Source organism: Rhipicephalus microplus, chromosome 8 (genome assembly GCF_043290135.1).
Source record: "Rhipicephalus microplus isolate Deutch F79 chromosome 8, USDA_Rmic, whole genome shotgun sequence".
In the NCBI taxonomy this organism is placed as follows: Eukaryota; Metazoa; Arthropoda; class Arachnida; order Ixodida; family Ixodidae; genus Rhipicephalus; species Rhipicephalus microplus.
The window spans coordinates 98,521,595-98,536,888 of NC_134707.1; the positions used below are offsets into that span (position 1 = coordinate 98,521,595).

At 43.2% G+C, this 15,294-nt stretch overlaps 1 protein-coding gene across 3 annotated transcripts in view; it reads left to right on the forward strand.

The window, feature by feature from the left end:
• The first annotated feature begins 8,362 nt into the window (after positions 1 to 8,362).
• Positions 8,363 to 15,294, forward strand: part of LOC119163903 (dehydrodolichyl diphosphate synthase complex subunit DHDDS-like) — a 31,588-nt gene continuing 24,656 nt past the window's right edge. For 2 of the 3 annotated variants that reach the window (XM_075872407.1, XM_075872409.1), the window contains exons 1-3: positions 8,363 to 8,535; positions 11,356 to 11,426; positions 13,143 to 13,312. The gene's annotated coding sequence lies outside the window, so the exon portion shown is untranslated. The remainder of the gene's footprint in view (positions 8,536 to 11,355; positions 11,427 to 13,142; positions 13,313 to 15,294) is intronic. The other variant, XM_075872408.1, reaches the window with a different exon arrangement.

Below are 15,294 nucleotides of genomic sequence, written 5' to 3' on the forward strand. Positions count from 1 at the left end.
GAATGCATGATTTGACATAGAGAACGCGCAACATCACGTTTGGATCCTGCCAGTAGCAAGTCATCTTTTCACCCCATTTTCTTTCATTACATTGACATCACAATTACTCCTGATAACAACTCTTATGCTGTCCTTTGAAATAATGTATGTTGGTTCTTTTCAACAATATTGTGTCTAACAATGATAACGAGCCGTTAAGTTTCCTTTCCTTTATTCATAACGAGAGTCTCACTCTGGCAGGCATGATGCATTGAGGTGGTATGTGAGGAAGTGTTGGCCAGCTGCCATCTCGTAATATGATAACATGCTACGTGACGCCAAACAGGCGATCAGGTGTGTTCCATACTCGCCTTAATGATAACACGTGGCGCTAACTGACAGTTCCACATTTAAACACACAAAAATACCCTGTAGAGTGAACCAGAGAATGCTCTACCACTGAGCTACCACTGTAGCTCAGTGGTTGAGCATCGGACGCGTTATCTGAAGGTCGCAGGTTTGGATCCTGTGAGTTGCAAGTCATCGTTTCGACCTGTTTTCTTTCTTCATATTTACACTAGAATTATTAATAACATCCTGTATACTTTTTCTGGCATTATTGTCTCATATTTCTCATTATTGTGTCTAACAAAGAAAAAGAGTCCTCCAGTTTACACTTTCTTTCACTGATAACACGATATACACATAGCTCTATATATGTATTCTGAGTCAATACCCTGTAGTGGTAGTTTAAATAAAATTCCACCGATTTCTTCAAGTGTTGTGGTGAATACCACACTATTGCAAAGCTACGTCAAAATTAGACCACGAAATCTAAAGGCCTTCTTTGTAAAGAGAATGCAAATATATCTTTTAGGAGAAAGACACATTCCTAATTAGGCTAGGAAATTCTGCGCCTTGTCAAAAATCATGCACTGCACACATTTGGTGTATGCAGAGATAAGGTAAATACAAAAAGTGCAGCAACATATTTGCTCACCGTAGTTGCTCTGTTGTAGGGCGGATTCCAACGCTGATTGGTCAACAGCGCTCTCGAACGTGGACTCTTGGTCTGCAAGAAGAGGAACACTGCTAAGGATTTTCTTTGTGTTTAAAGTACAACGTTCCTATGAACTAACACTTATAGATATGGCTATGCTGAACGTGAAGCGGGAGCGAACTTTCCGCATGACCCTCCGGTACTTGTGATGTATGAAAGAAACAAGATCAGTTTCAGTGCAATGGCGAAGCAATGAATGCGATAATAGTAGACAAAGTTGAGGAAGTAAGACTTCCAGTTAACTCTTTTGCCTTCAATATCGCGTACTTCTTCAAAATACTGTTGTAAAATAATACGGCCACTGCATGAAGAAATATTTTTTGGCGCAACATCTTCCTGTTAAGAGCGCAACACGTAGCTTGGCATACGAGCTGTGCGCTCATGCTTGTTAAAAGAACGCGCGTGTAGCAATCACCACCGAACCCTTAAAGTGGAATTTCACAGGGGCTGCTCAAGATCCTCTTCCTCGCGTTTTTTTTTTTTGATGTCCGTTCAAGGCGAGGAGGTTTGCTATTTTAGCTCTCAGCGGCAGGTATAACAAGCAGGCGGGGACAGGCGATGTTGTCACATGCAACTTCCGAGCAAAGGACATAGGCCGGCTCGCTTGTACTTTCCGCGAGTGGTAGCGTTCACCATATCAACTCGCTCACCACCACTTGCGGGTAGCACAGAATGCCAAAGAGAGGTTATCAGTGTGGACTTTGTAGGGAGCTTGGCGGCGATGACCATAGCAAAAGCTCGTTTGGAATGCCCATATAACTTCTCTCGCAATAAATTGCTCGCTGCTGAAGGCAAAAAAAAAACAGGGCACAAGGGCGCTTCTGAAAGCAAGCCTGTAAGCGTTGACTACGTGATAACAAGGGGAAATGAGTATATTTAAAATAAAGGCTCATGAGTCTCGCACCATCATTGTCATCAAAATTGGGCATGGACCTAACGCAGCACATTAAAAAAATGTGAGATATTTATCGCAATGGGGAAGCAATGAGTGCGAACTAAAACGTCACGCGGGCAGCAGCTTAATTCTTGCAGCGTGCTGGTCAAGTATATCAGAGGCATAAAAAGAACACATACAGGACGAGCGGGAACGAACAATGGGCAGGGCTTGGCCCACCTCAGCGCGTTGTTCAAAGACAAGGAGGGATGCTCGAACAGAAGGCGGTGGTATAATCAGAACAACGCACATTACAACCGCAACAGTTTTCAGTATTTTGTTCTTGAGGAGCCCGCTACAACCCAATGAACTTCGATACTTTTCATTTTTTCTTGAGAACTATGGTGCGTGAAGTGACCCTTCTTCTGCGATGCTTATCCATCGCTCCACATTGCTAGTGAGAAAAGACAAGCTGAATTTTTGTAGAGTTTGTTTGAAGCACGCGTATTGGGCAATGTTTGAGCTGCCAAGTCCATCTACGTAAACGCCGTCTAAACCAAGACGTCAGAATATCGCGGCAACAAGCCCGTGGCCAAGGGCAATTTTATTGCTGTCGCAATGAAATGGCGATACCGGGCCGAAAAAAGTCAGGGTGTAACTTCTTCAGTCATGTCTGGCATTATTTTTTTTCAATGAGAATATATGTTTCAAAGCCAGTGGCTGTGCAGTATATAGACCGTGATGCAGAGGAGAATGAGAGTGTGCGCTCACCCCCCCCCCCCACACACACACACGCGCGCGCGCGCGTACAATAAACAGTGTGCTTACACAAACGGTTTCGTAAACTGGACCTGTATCGTGCACGACCGGCGGACATTGATTCACGCCGTCAAAATAGGATTGCATATCTAGAGGCGTCTCTAGTAAATATGCATTGAGCCGGTTGCACCGCGGTGAGAAATGAAACGAAATGGACTCGTGAGCTCCGCGCTGCAGCCAACACATTGGCAGAGCTGCGTCCGGTACTGTCGAGCGCAGAAACTGCTGTGATGTAAGAAGTGGCAGTAGCTATAAGAATTGCCTACCTATGACAAAGTTTACAAGTTTTCTACCATGACCATGTTTCACTTACCTGCGCAAAAGCTCTACTGAGAGCGTGAAAGAGCTGTGATTTTGGGCATGTTTATGAAGTTCTCAAGGAACTAACTCTTGAAGTAAATAGCAATTTGACAGTGCTGGTGGAATAGTGGAATTAAGTTCTTTAGCTGTTTTGGTGGAATCAAGTGCTTTAGCAGCGCTGACAGCCGGCAAAATGACCTAGAGCCTGCAGCCTCTGTTTTGTTTGCGAAGCGCCATCAACAGATTCAGGTATTATTCAAGCGTTCTTTTTATTTCGCGCTGCACCGCAGTTTGTATATTTATTTTCAGATACCGTTGTACAGTGGAACATACCCGCTCGACCTTATCCTGGAGAGTGATAACATGAATGCCAGCTTCCCATTCAGGGCATGTGTTGTCTCCCATGTACATTCTTCAAAAATGAAACCCTTCTCATTCCGCACAATCTGCTCTTCTTCACTCTCAGGTTACACTGCTTCTTTGTGCACTTCACGAACCCCCCACTCTACCAATGAAATGGACACGCGTGCTTTTCACTGCAAGCTGTAGCAATGCCCCGGGGCAACAATGGGCAGAGCATAACTGTGCAACAAACAGCGTTCAAAAAATGGTAAGAATCAATGACAGGGATGCTGCAGGGTCAAAGGGAAGAACTGCAAGTAAAGGTAAACATTAGAGATAACGCGGCGTCACTAAATGAAACCATTTATTCTGAATGGACAAGCTGAAAACCAAATAAACTTTTGATGCCTTAGACAAGTTAGAATACCTCCATATCGGTCTGTCACGATAGTTTTACACCAACAAATTCGAGCTCGATTACTTGTTCCGTGATGAATGATCAGTGTGCGAAGGTGCATCTTGGAGGGGGTGAGACGGAAGTCCCCTGTACCTTCAACCACCTTTATGCAGAAGCTGTAATTATTGAATGTGTGTGTCAGCTGGGTATTACCAATTCTATCGACGATTACGATACTCCTTCGTGTTCAGAAAATGCCACCTGTTTGAAATTTTGGCTATCTGCAGTAGTAGCACTGCATCACTTGTTACAATTCCCTATAAAACTACTAGGGCTGCCATGCAACGCGCACCACCCTTTGCTTTGCCGGCGTCGCGACAAGCAAATCCAGTCACAGTGCACGTTCCAGTCCTGCATGTGCGCGATGTTGACAAAGGAAGAAAGCGATGTTACAGACCAGTGGCTCATTATGTCGCCAGACTCCTCAGTCAATCTGTTGTCCTCTTTCGCTAACTGTCGTACTGGTTCGCTCTATCGGTGACACCGGGAACGCCAGCGCCTACGGTGACGCAGCTCAACGAAAGAATTTCCGAAAAGTTCTACGATGTGGCGGCAAATCAAAAGAAATTCTTTTCCGAGCCCTCATTCGTTGTCTAACAATTACCAAAAGTTATAAAACCAAACTGCTGCATTGCGGCTGCCTCAAGGCTACGAAAAATCACATTTTTTGGGAATGTCAGGGGAACCCACCATTAAAGCCAATACTGCCAGCTTCTTCACTCGAGTCTCTTGAGGCGTGTCAGTCACTCCCATCATCAAGTGACAATCGCATTCAGGTAGAAGCGATTAACTGGGCCGAACCGGTCATGGCAATCTGCTGGCAACCACCCTTCACACCACCGGCATGTTCAATTCAACGCCTCGTTGGGACTTTTAACAAAGTGGTTTTTCTCTCTCTTCTTAAAGTAAAATAGCACGAAAAATGTATGGAAGTCCTCTGGTACAGAACGCAGAGTGTTTCATGCAAGGTGGTAAAGCGACACTCTTTTTACAGGGATACTGTATATGACTTTTTTAGAAGCCGCTTATACTAACTTTACCTATCCCCTTCCAGTGGCACCGCGGCGGTAGCCCGGGAAACCAGCCCTGTCACACCAGTTTCGGGGCACGCGGCAGGAGGCACCAGATGCGTTTTCATCTAAGTGGTAATGGCAAAGCTACAACAAAATTTCGTCTTCAAGCGGCCACCATTCTAAGTTCGCGTACAGCTTGAGTTCAATGCGACGCGTTGAGTAGCCTGAGGAAACGTGGAGTGATAAAGTGAAGTGGAGCTCTGCAACACCAGAGTCGCACGTTAGGAAGAAGGAGAAATGCATTGTAACAGACGGGGCCTACGCTGCTACGAACGGCTAGACTGCTCATAAGTTACAAAAAGGCGGCGTAATACATATCTTCATGCATATAAGGTTAAACGGGGAACAGCACCACGCTCTTTATCAATCAAGCAGATAGCACTCACTCATTGCGGCCGAAGTGAGGTTGGGCCCTGTACTTTGCTCGAGATTCAAAGGAAAGCTGAGGCCCAGCTACGGCTCTGACGGCTGCAAGAAGGTCGAGAAGAGAAGACTGCGGCGCAGGTTCTTTTCTTCTTCTTGCTGACTTTCACTTGTGGCTCATACCCCCTGTGGGGGATTGACCAATGATTGAGTGGCCTTATAGAGTATTATGCAATTTTAGAGTAAAGGAATTAGGAACTTACAAAGTTTTAGAACAAAATTTTGATGATCACTGATCAGCACTTTATAAAGTTTTTGTATTAGTAATAGATAATAACGTAGACAAAAACCTCGCTTTAGAAAAGAAAAAGGGAGAAGTTTGAGTATGTCCACACAGAAGAACTATGTTAGTTTGTTAGTCTTTTCGTTTCATTCGGATAATTCTGCACTGCCTCGCAAACTTTCGCAGCTCCGGCTCAAAACGGGTGGCACGCGCTGTGAGTGGAGATGATGATTATGCACAGCAATTGCATGTATACCCACTGATGACTGCCACTTCGGCATATTGAAAAGGGTCTTGATGAAACAAGCGCAGTATGCACGATGACTGTGAGATGGCAAAGAATGGAGCGTCTACTAGCAAGTGAAAAACTTTTATTTCGGAGATAACAATCTTTTATATCCATCGCATCAAAGTACGACCCCGCAAATGATTTTTTTTAATCACGAAAAGCGTGAATACACGAAAGACCGCTCGTATGTATGGATTGTTACTTTCAAAATAAGTATTTTCGCTAGCTAGTACGCGCTTCGTCCTGTTTTCTTTCTAAGCATTTGTGCAAATCGCACTTGTGTCATTCTGATCTTTTTCACGCTTGTTAAATCATAGTAGGAACATTCTCTCAGAAGTGGGCTTACTCTGCGCCGCTTATAGTTTACAGCACTCCTAAAAAGAGGGTTAAATACGAGGCAAACACGCACTTTGGGGAAGAAAGTTGCAAGCACAGTTTTACCGCTACGATTGTGTAGCAAATATGATAAAAGCGTGACATAGTTAAAGCAGTCAGAAAGCCAACTTGCCATCGGCAGGGATCAAACCTGTGGTCTTAGGATGACAAGTCTGGTACTTTCTCCGCTAAGACACCACGGCAGTCATTCCATAGTCCAGGGTTGGTGACCTGCTGCCCACGGGCTGAAAGTAGCCCGCGAGGCATCGTTATAGACAGCTCTTAGATGACGTCAGCACCACAACACCATTTCCCCTTGCCGTTTCCTATCTTATAGAAGACATGACTTTTTGGACCTCAAATGCATGTTGCAATCACTTCCATTCGGCATTGTGAGAAACCTTGACTTTAATAAAAATTTTCCAAAACTTAGGTAGAACTTAGACGTTTAATACATCATTGCCAGTTCGCCAATTTTTTTTTCTCTTAGCCTGCGAAGCAACCCCCCTCCCTCCACTTAATTTGCCGTGCAGCCCCCAACCTTGTCTGCTCTATTGACTTGACTCTAAACTTCTTCTCACCAATTCTGACTAACTTTTCCAGGTTTACACACGCAAAAGTACCTGTCAAGGCCGACAGAATGACCACCACCTCTGTAGGTCAATTGGGAGAGCATCAGACGCGTGATTAAAAGGTCACATGATCGGTATCTACAGGAGTAACTTGTATTTTTGCCCTGTTCTTTATTTTATCACAATTATATTATACTTATAGCAGCAAGCACAGGACCGAGATGACTGGCGGTACGTGGGAGAGGCCTTTCTTCTGCAGTGGACGTAGTCGGACTAATGATGATGATGGTGGTGGTGATGATGATGATGACAATGATACTATAATTGCTGCTTTCAAGTTGCAATGCTACAAATAACGTGTCCTTTGCCTTCCTTGTCTTTACTGTTTCTTTTCTTTATAACTGTATCAAAAAAAACGAGCGCTTAAAAACGGCACCGCGTTCATTTGCAGCAACGGTCTCATTCTCTCAGACCTATAACCTTTTGGCAGTCTGCAAGGGCTTATCGGTCGGGTGTGCATTCGCAAAGAAGACGTATACAAATAGCTTGCCCGTCACGTCACCATCGCAGCTCCATAAAGTACTGCATCAACAACAAGGTGGGCTTGATTGTACAGACAGCATATTCTACAGCATATGATTGAGCTGCTTTATTATGATAACGATGTGGGCAAAATTTTTATTGGCCTTTATCTGTTAATAACAAAAGAACATAAAATTATATAGTAATAACAATACCGCTAGTGCCTTAAACCTTGCGTGTGTCATGTGGTTCATCAACAGGGTGGTTTCAATGACGTCAGTGCATGCCATCTATTGCGTTTCACGCGACACCAGCAGGGAGAGAAAAGTGTTCCAAACTTGTCGTCATGGATATACGAATGCCGCTGACTGTCAATCGCGTCTTTCCATGCACAGAAATACTCGACAAAGTGGACCAGAGAACAACCACTGCCGTAGCACGGTTTCTTCTGCATCAGCCGCGTTATCCGAATGTCGTAGGTTTGGTTTCTGCCGACGGCACTTGCCTTTTATGCAATTTTCTTTCCTGGCATTTGTAATATAACTACCAGAATAGAATGGCAATAGCGCAAATTAAGCCATCTACGCTGTCTTTAGCGTCACAATTCTTATTATCCATTGAGGTCACGTCCCGCTGATTCTCACTTTCTCAAAAAATAAAACGTGCTAGTGGAACAGCTACAAACAGTGAAGACCCAATAGTGCGTACAAAAAGTAAGCAACTGAAAATGCTGCTCGCGAGCCGTCAGGGCAGGGCGGAATACATCAAGAGCAAGGCAGGGGTGAGGGACTCCCGCAGCTGTTACTGTTTCGTGTATGTGGAAAACACATTCGCTCAACTGGCATAGCTTACTGTCTGCACTACTTGGGTTATTCATTCTGCTTCAAAAGGTCGATGTCTTGGCAGGCATAAAAAAGAATGCATGTGAATTTAGATCGAGTCTCATCCGACTAGATGGGTTCACCACTGAACTGCAAGAATGTTCGAACAGAATATTCAAACAGAATGCACCAGTGCTGCATTACTTCGTATATTAGCAAGCTGCAGCTGTGTTCTTCTGAAAATGCTATTCGCACGTGCAGGCACGGATTCTGTAGCTGCCTGTTCGACTCCGCGGATCAAAGAAATATACAAGAATGAAGGACACGGTCGGTCCGTACAGGGCGACGGTGGAGAGTAACAGTGACGCACCATCAGTTTCTGATATTGCAAAAACGAGTGAAAAAGGTAAGGTGAGGCAATTATTCATGTACCATATATATATATATATATATATATATATATATATATATATATATATATATATATATATATATATATATATATATATATATATATATATATATATATATATATATGTGTGTGTGTGTGTGTGTGTGTGTGTGTGTAACATAACGTTTGAATATTTAACGAGAACACCTAAATCACTGCGCATAACTTCTCAAACATTGGTTTCTCCGCCCAAATAAGATTGTCTGAAACATGCGAGACGACAAATAGAAATTCAGGGAAGCCCTGTACAACGAAGCACAGAACGCTCTACTCACAATGCCCTTGCGATGTGGCTTACAGGATTGCTGATACATGAGAACGCCAGTATGTATATTAGAGTGAAACTTGCTTTTGCCAGGGCGTGAATGAACACATTTTGAATGTGTTTAACAAAATTGAGAGCTTTTTAGCAGAGCAGTGCATACAGTGCGGACATGTTCACTTTGTTTGGAACACCCGATTTCCAAAAAAAAGAAGGGAGGGGGGTATTGCGACGCACAACACCAAGACGCCATAGCGTTTTATTATGAGGGAAGCAGCATACAACAGAATCAAGAAGCCATTTATTTCATTCACTCACGCTTAGATCCAACACTTCCAAGGTTTGGATGGTTGGTTAATTCTTCAACATTTTGGCACAGCCCACTCCAGGGAATAGGCCATGAAACGCGCGGTGCCTCGCTTAGTAAAATAAGTCAGTTGCAGAGTGAACGGATGGAAAGTGAATTGTTTAGTCAGTACAAATAAATAAATTAAACTCGTAAAAGTATTAAAAATATTGAGTAATCTAACCAATATGCCAAAAATAAATTGATACGTCTGTAACTATGGCAACTGAAGTAAGATGCGCCTACCAGTCCATTCTTTTAAACTCTAGTAAAAAGTTATATACAGCGTCGAAAATACTCCTGCGGCTGAAATCGAATATGGCTACACCAAATGAAAAAAAATCACCGCAAAGGACAAATTTCTTTATTGCTCTTCTTTTACCGTCCTTGTTGTTAGTAATTCTTTTTCACCTATTATCTCACAGGAATTGTTATTTCGCTGACACTGCCCGTTTTTGTCTGCTTGCTGGCTTCGCTCGTTCAATTTCATGAATGTTGGCTTGTCGAATTTTTATTGCGGCTTGTAAATACTTTCGTGTTGGTTGGTGTCTGTTTTCTTTATTTTGCTTTTTACATTATGGTACAAGTTTCTTATGCGTAGCGTGAAAGAAGTAGACGTTTTATCTCTTCGTGAAAACTACGCTTGACTGTGCATGGACGCTTTCTAACGCGGCAGGTTTGACTGTAAAGGCAGTGAGTTATTGCACGCTATAAAAGAAAATGGTTCTAGCAATAAAGTTTAATAGTATGCTGAGAGAGTTGACTGAGTTTGTTTTCTTTTTTTTGTGCTTCCGAACAGCAAGTACTTTCTTACATACGTGCGTCCTATAGCAAAGCTCGAGTGATACAGTTTGATAAGATAGACTAGTGAATGTAATGTTTTTTTAAAACTGTTTTCGAAAGTCAATGCGACCCAAAAAAGATGTCGGAATAAAAAAGTAGAATTTAGGTGCCAATAAAGGTTACCCACCTATAAAATTATGAATGATACCTGGAGTTTACGTTCAAAAGCCACCACATGATAGAGACGCCTAAGTGGAGAGCTCCGGAACTTTTGACTACGAATGGTTCTTTAACGTGCACCAAAATATGGACACATGCACCTGCTGTAATTTCGCCTGCACCAAAAATGCATCCGCCGCAGCCGAGATTTGATCCCGCCGCCTGCGTGTTAGCAGACGAGTACTTTAGCCCCCAGATCACCTTGGCGGGGCTGGCTCTAAAATATGCTCTAAAAATTCTCAAACCGTTATTTTTAAATCACAAGCCAAACTGCGACCCCTAAAGTAACTACGAGCTCTTCATTTGAAGTTTTCATAGACATTGAGCGAGAGTTGAAAGCATAAGAAACAGGAATATGAAAAAAAAAGCCGCGGAAAGAAAGGAGATCGTGATTGCACTTGGGTTGCAAACATGCAACCAGCACCAGCGCTAGTACCTGGACGCCCTAGGAAGAAGCTTCCTTTCAAGCCCGGGCGGCATCCTCGCCTAATAAAACTACACACGTTAGGTGAGGACATGTCACTTTGGGTTTGTTTTGGGGTCTTGGAGAGAACATATATTGTGTGTACTGTGGCGTGATTTTTTTGTTCTAGAGGTCACGTGACTTTATTGTGCTTCTTACGTGATGTTCCAATCTTTCCCTTTTCTATCTTCTTCTATGTCTCTTTGCGCTAAGTATTTTATGGTAACAGTAAGAATGAAACGCATTTCGGTGTTTTGCACTAACCTTGTTGCTCTGTGTTATTCCGCTTTTTCAAACACCTATTTCGTATGATTGTATGTGTGATATAATAAATTACGTTACTATACGTCTAATTTGCATGACATCTGCTGGCCGCTGCTGTGCGCACGCTAATTGTGCTAAAACTGTGCATGATTCATATGTATTGGGAATGGCGCTCTGCCCTTGTCAGCCAAAGCAGGTGACTACTGGCATCAATGGTATTATAATAGTTTCTTCGGCACTATATGACCACTGGAGCGTCTATATATTTGCATAGCTATATAGAAATAAAAATAAGCATAAAGACACAGAGAGCAAAAGGGACACCTAGAGCTGTCACGGAATCTTAGTGTTCCTGCTTTTTTTCAACTGTCATCGTTATTTTTGTTTTTCTTGACTTGCCTAATGCCTAGATCTGCATTCGTATTGCAACAATTCCAGCAAACTGCTCCAGGCCCACACTACAACCTGCAGCTACAGCGAGCCGTCACGTTCACGCAGCTTTTCACCAGGTACTTCATGCGACACGACAGTGACCTATCCGCTTTCCTGCCTGTCAGTATGATCATATACTCAAGGTTCTTATGCAATATTTTGAGCTCGCAGAGAAGAATAGCCGGCTGTAGGGGCCACCCTATTGTTCTTTTTCTTCTTGATCTTATCCACATCTCCTGATACTATCCTCTCTTATTGTCTTTTGTTTTTATAAATGCTCAAACTACTGCCTTTCTTGCCAAGAGCACTCATTGTACGCCTAAGATTCGTTCATGACTGTAATGGGTGGGACACCCAATCAACCTCCACCACTTTCTGACCTCTTGTATTTTATTTCAATGGGAGCTTGTCGCTTCGCAGATTCCCTGGCATCATCAATATTGGGATGGAACTCGAAGCAGCACAAGTTTTCACACTGCGGTGCTATGTGAAGCTGCAGAAGAAATGGAAGTGACTTAATGAGAGACCGGGCGGTGCACACTATTTCAAGGATAGTTTGAAGCATACCTTCGATCCACCATGACAGTGCCTACAGATCGGTGATATTGCCACACTGATATACACTAGTGATATCAGTGTCGCCTGTTAACTTTTTCTACAGATGCGAAATTTCTAGTTCAGAAATTTCCGCCTGCTCACTCTAGTTTCTGGGAAAAAAATGTACTTTTTCCCCCATCCACCAAAGCTTTGAGGACATTTTTCAAGCGCAGGAATAAGCCAGTAAAGTTTATAGAAATTGAAAAAAAATCAATATTACTTAATACACGGGAGTAAAGCCTATAATCTCTCGGTTCACGGCACCAAACTCTCTTATCAACTTTTGTGGACGTCCACGGCCGCGAACGTCGAGAAACAAGGTGCCTTGCGAACTTCGCTAGAGAAGCTGACGCATGGGACTGTACATACGTGCCTTGTATCTTAACACCTTTTCTCTTTCCCAGTGACCTTCTTGAGGCAGTGCGGACAACCGTATTGGAGAGGTTAAGTGAAGTGCTGCATCATGGCAATAATGGGGGCTGACAGGACACGCTTCGGTAGTTTCAGTACATGAGCTCCTCGATGTTAGAATTTATTCGTTCAACGCTCGCTTCGAGGCACGCTACCTCGCTACGTTGAGACTGGCTCCCGATTTCCGCTCTATGTTGTTTCAGTACACATTTAGTGAGTGCTTCGAGGACTTACATGTCATAGCCGGTGGCGGGACACCTTCACGCATTTATGGTTCAGGGTACGAGCACGGTCTCTCGTATTTCTGAAGCACTGTCAGGAAGTGTGCGCATGACGAATCCTTTAAACGGGTAACCTACCATTGAAAGGATACGGCACACCTATCCGTTTCCCTCCTCACATAAACACGCTTTCCACGAGCCCATTTAGAATACTAGTGTTTATTATGTGCCTGTAGGTGCCATCTTTCCGCCGCAGTCCCTGCGCCCTCCATATGGGTTAAAGTTAACTACTTCAGCTGCCAGAAAGGTTTTTACTTTATAATTGATGTCGATCATTGCTATTGAAGTGTTCTACGAAGTTTGAACGTAAGTGGATTCACATCAAACGCATCAAACAATACGATATGTACAAGAAAAAGCAGCAACCATAGCAAGCCATCATGCATCAGTGTACAATGAAGATTGAACTATTTTTGTCAAGACGCGTTTAGCTTTCCTAATATAACAATTCGTACTGGTAAAGGAATAAAACATGCTTTTTTGTTTACGACTCTTCACTGACAGGATGGGATTCCCAAATATGCTGGTACGAAAGAATCATGCTTATGGTGCTACGACAAGGAACCATACCTCAGCACTTCGCTATCGTCGCGGATGGTAACCGGCGTTTTTCTCGGAAAAAGAAAATATCCCTGAGCCAAGTCTACTCTCTTATGTTTAGGAAGTTCACTACGGTAAAGGGTCTTACACTCGGCCGAATAAAATGGTGTGCCCATTTCAGTATGTTTGAGTTTAGCACCATATTTGCAACTGTTCAACCAGTAGTTCATGCTCATAATCGCTTATGAATGCACTTTGACCCAGCAAACTAAGCGTACAGAAGCGCCTTCCAACGTAATCTCATAAGTCACAGTATTGGTTGCTGACTGATGTTGAAAACAATCATTCGTACATTTAAATGAGTGCCCTCACTGTGGAGGAACGTGCGATTTAGAGCACATGCTTTGGCGTCGCTCTCGTTACGTTTGGACAAAGAGCTCATGGAGCAAAAATGCAGCTCGGCTCTCAAGGGCTCGGAATATCAGCATAAACTTTGGCCCGTTCAAGAGAGCCTGCGATATGGCAGTTAGGTCAAGTTTAACTGTCACTGCGTAGGAACGGTCCGTGGTGTCGCCGTAATAGGTGGCACTTCTTCATATACTCCATATCTTTAAATAAAATTATTCGTTCTTCCTATCTTTCAACACATCTTCTTGCCACAAAGTCGGTCATTATTATTCTACTCACTTGCTTGATGTTAAACCACTCGGAGAGAGTCTATAAAACGACTGTACCTGCTTCGAAATTGAAATGGCGTGCTAATACAGGGTGATAATCAAGTATGGTTGCTTGCTGGGCTAGTTAGTTCATTTTAATGTATGGATCAGCGCATGGAACTAGAAAAGAAAACACGGACAGAAAGAGCGCTGACTTCGAAAAGTTTTATTTCTCTGATGATCCCAGACAAAATACAGCTTACTTAGCTTTGCAAATCTGAGTTTGGTGAAACCGGCATTGTTTATTGTGACAAATACCAGAGCTCCAAAGAAATAGTATAGGCGGTAGATTGAGATTGCTCGCTTGGGAGTGGAATGTGTCAGCATACCATCGCTTGCATTGGCTAATGAGAAGTTTTAGTTTTAGAAAATTAGTGATTAGGACTGCTTTATGTCAGCCAGTGCTTTCATTGCTGATAGAAATTTCTTTTGGCTATCATTCTTATCTTACTCGCTGTCTCTGCGCAGGTATTTGTGCCTGGTATCGTCAGTGCAATAAAGACCGTCGGCGCTTTTACTTTTCTTTTCGTGTCGTCTTTTCTAGCTTTACGCGCTATGAAAGAGGATAAAATGAGGACAGGAAGTGACCATTTTCTCTTTTCATTTGAACTTCTACTCATCTATCCCACAATCATATGGCGAGCGCAAAAAAAAAAAACGCCTGGTCTGTGCGGAAGGCGCAGCACAGTCACAGCGAAAGCTACAAGAACGGCCTTTCAGAGCCTTTTTGAAACACTCATTGGGTAACTAGTGCAAGCACACTTGCTTGATACCCAATACGTCAATATTAATAAATTTATTTGGGTAGTAGGCCGGTATTCAATATGCTATTTTTCATCATTCTTCTGAGAAGCTTCATTTACGCTAAACACTTGCAAAGTATTTTGGGCCAATTTTTCATGCAGTGGCTGACATAGATGAGGAATAATGGTTGAAGTGAGTAATCACCACAGTTAATAGAGGAACAAGAACACGCTTTTGTGATGGGTTGAGGTAATGGACGGCACACTCGTTAGGCTATCCGCATTGTGCGACGACTGGTTGTTCTTTCGCTGTCTTACAACGCTTTATAAGTCGTATTAACACGATTGCTTTCCCGACATCAAGCCTGCCAAAGGCAAGTTTGACAAGCCACAAGCACCGGTGAAACTCCGTGGTAGAATGCTGGGCTGGCACCCAGGAGACCCGGGTTGCAGCCCCACTGTGTCATTGGTGTAAGCTTTTTTCTAATTTTGCACGATGTGGTTACGGACACCGGTACCGCTGGTGTCCGTAACCACATCGTTATGTTATGGGATCGTAAGTTATGAGATCACAATCAGAGTTGTGATCTAATAAAAGATTTCACCGTAAAACCATATTTCTAACAAGCACTACCTCTCCCTAACAGCCCACCACGC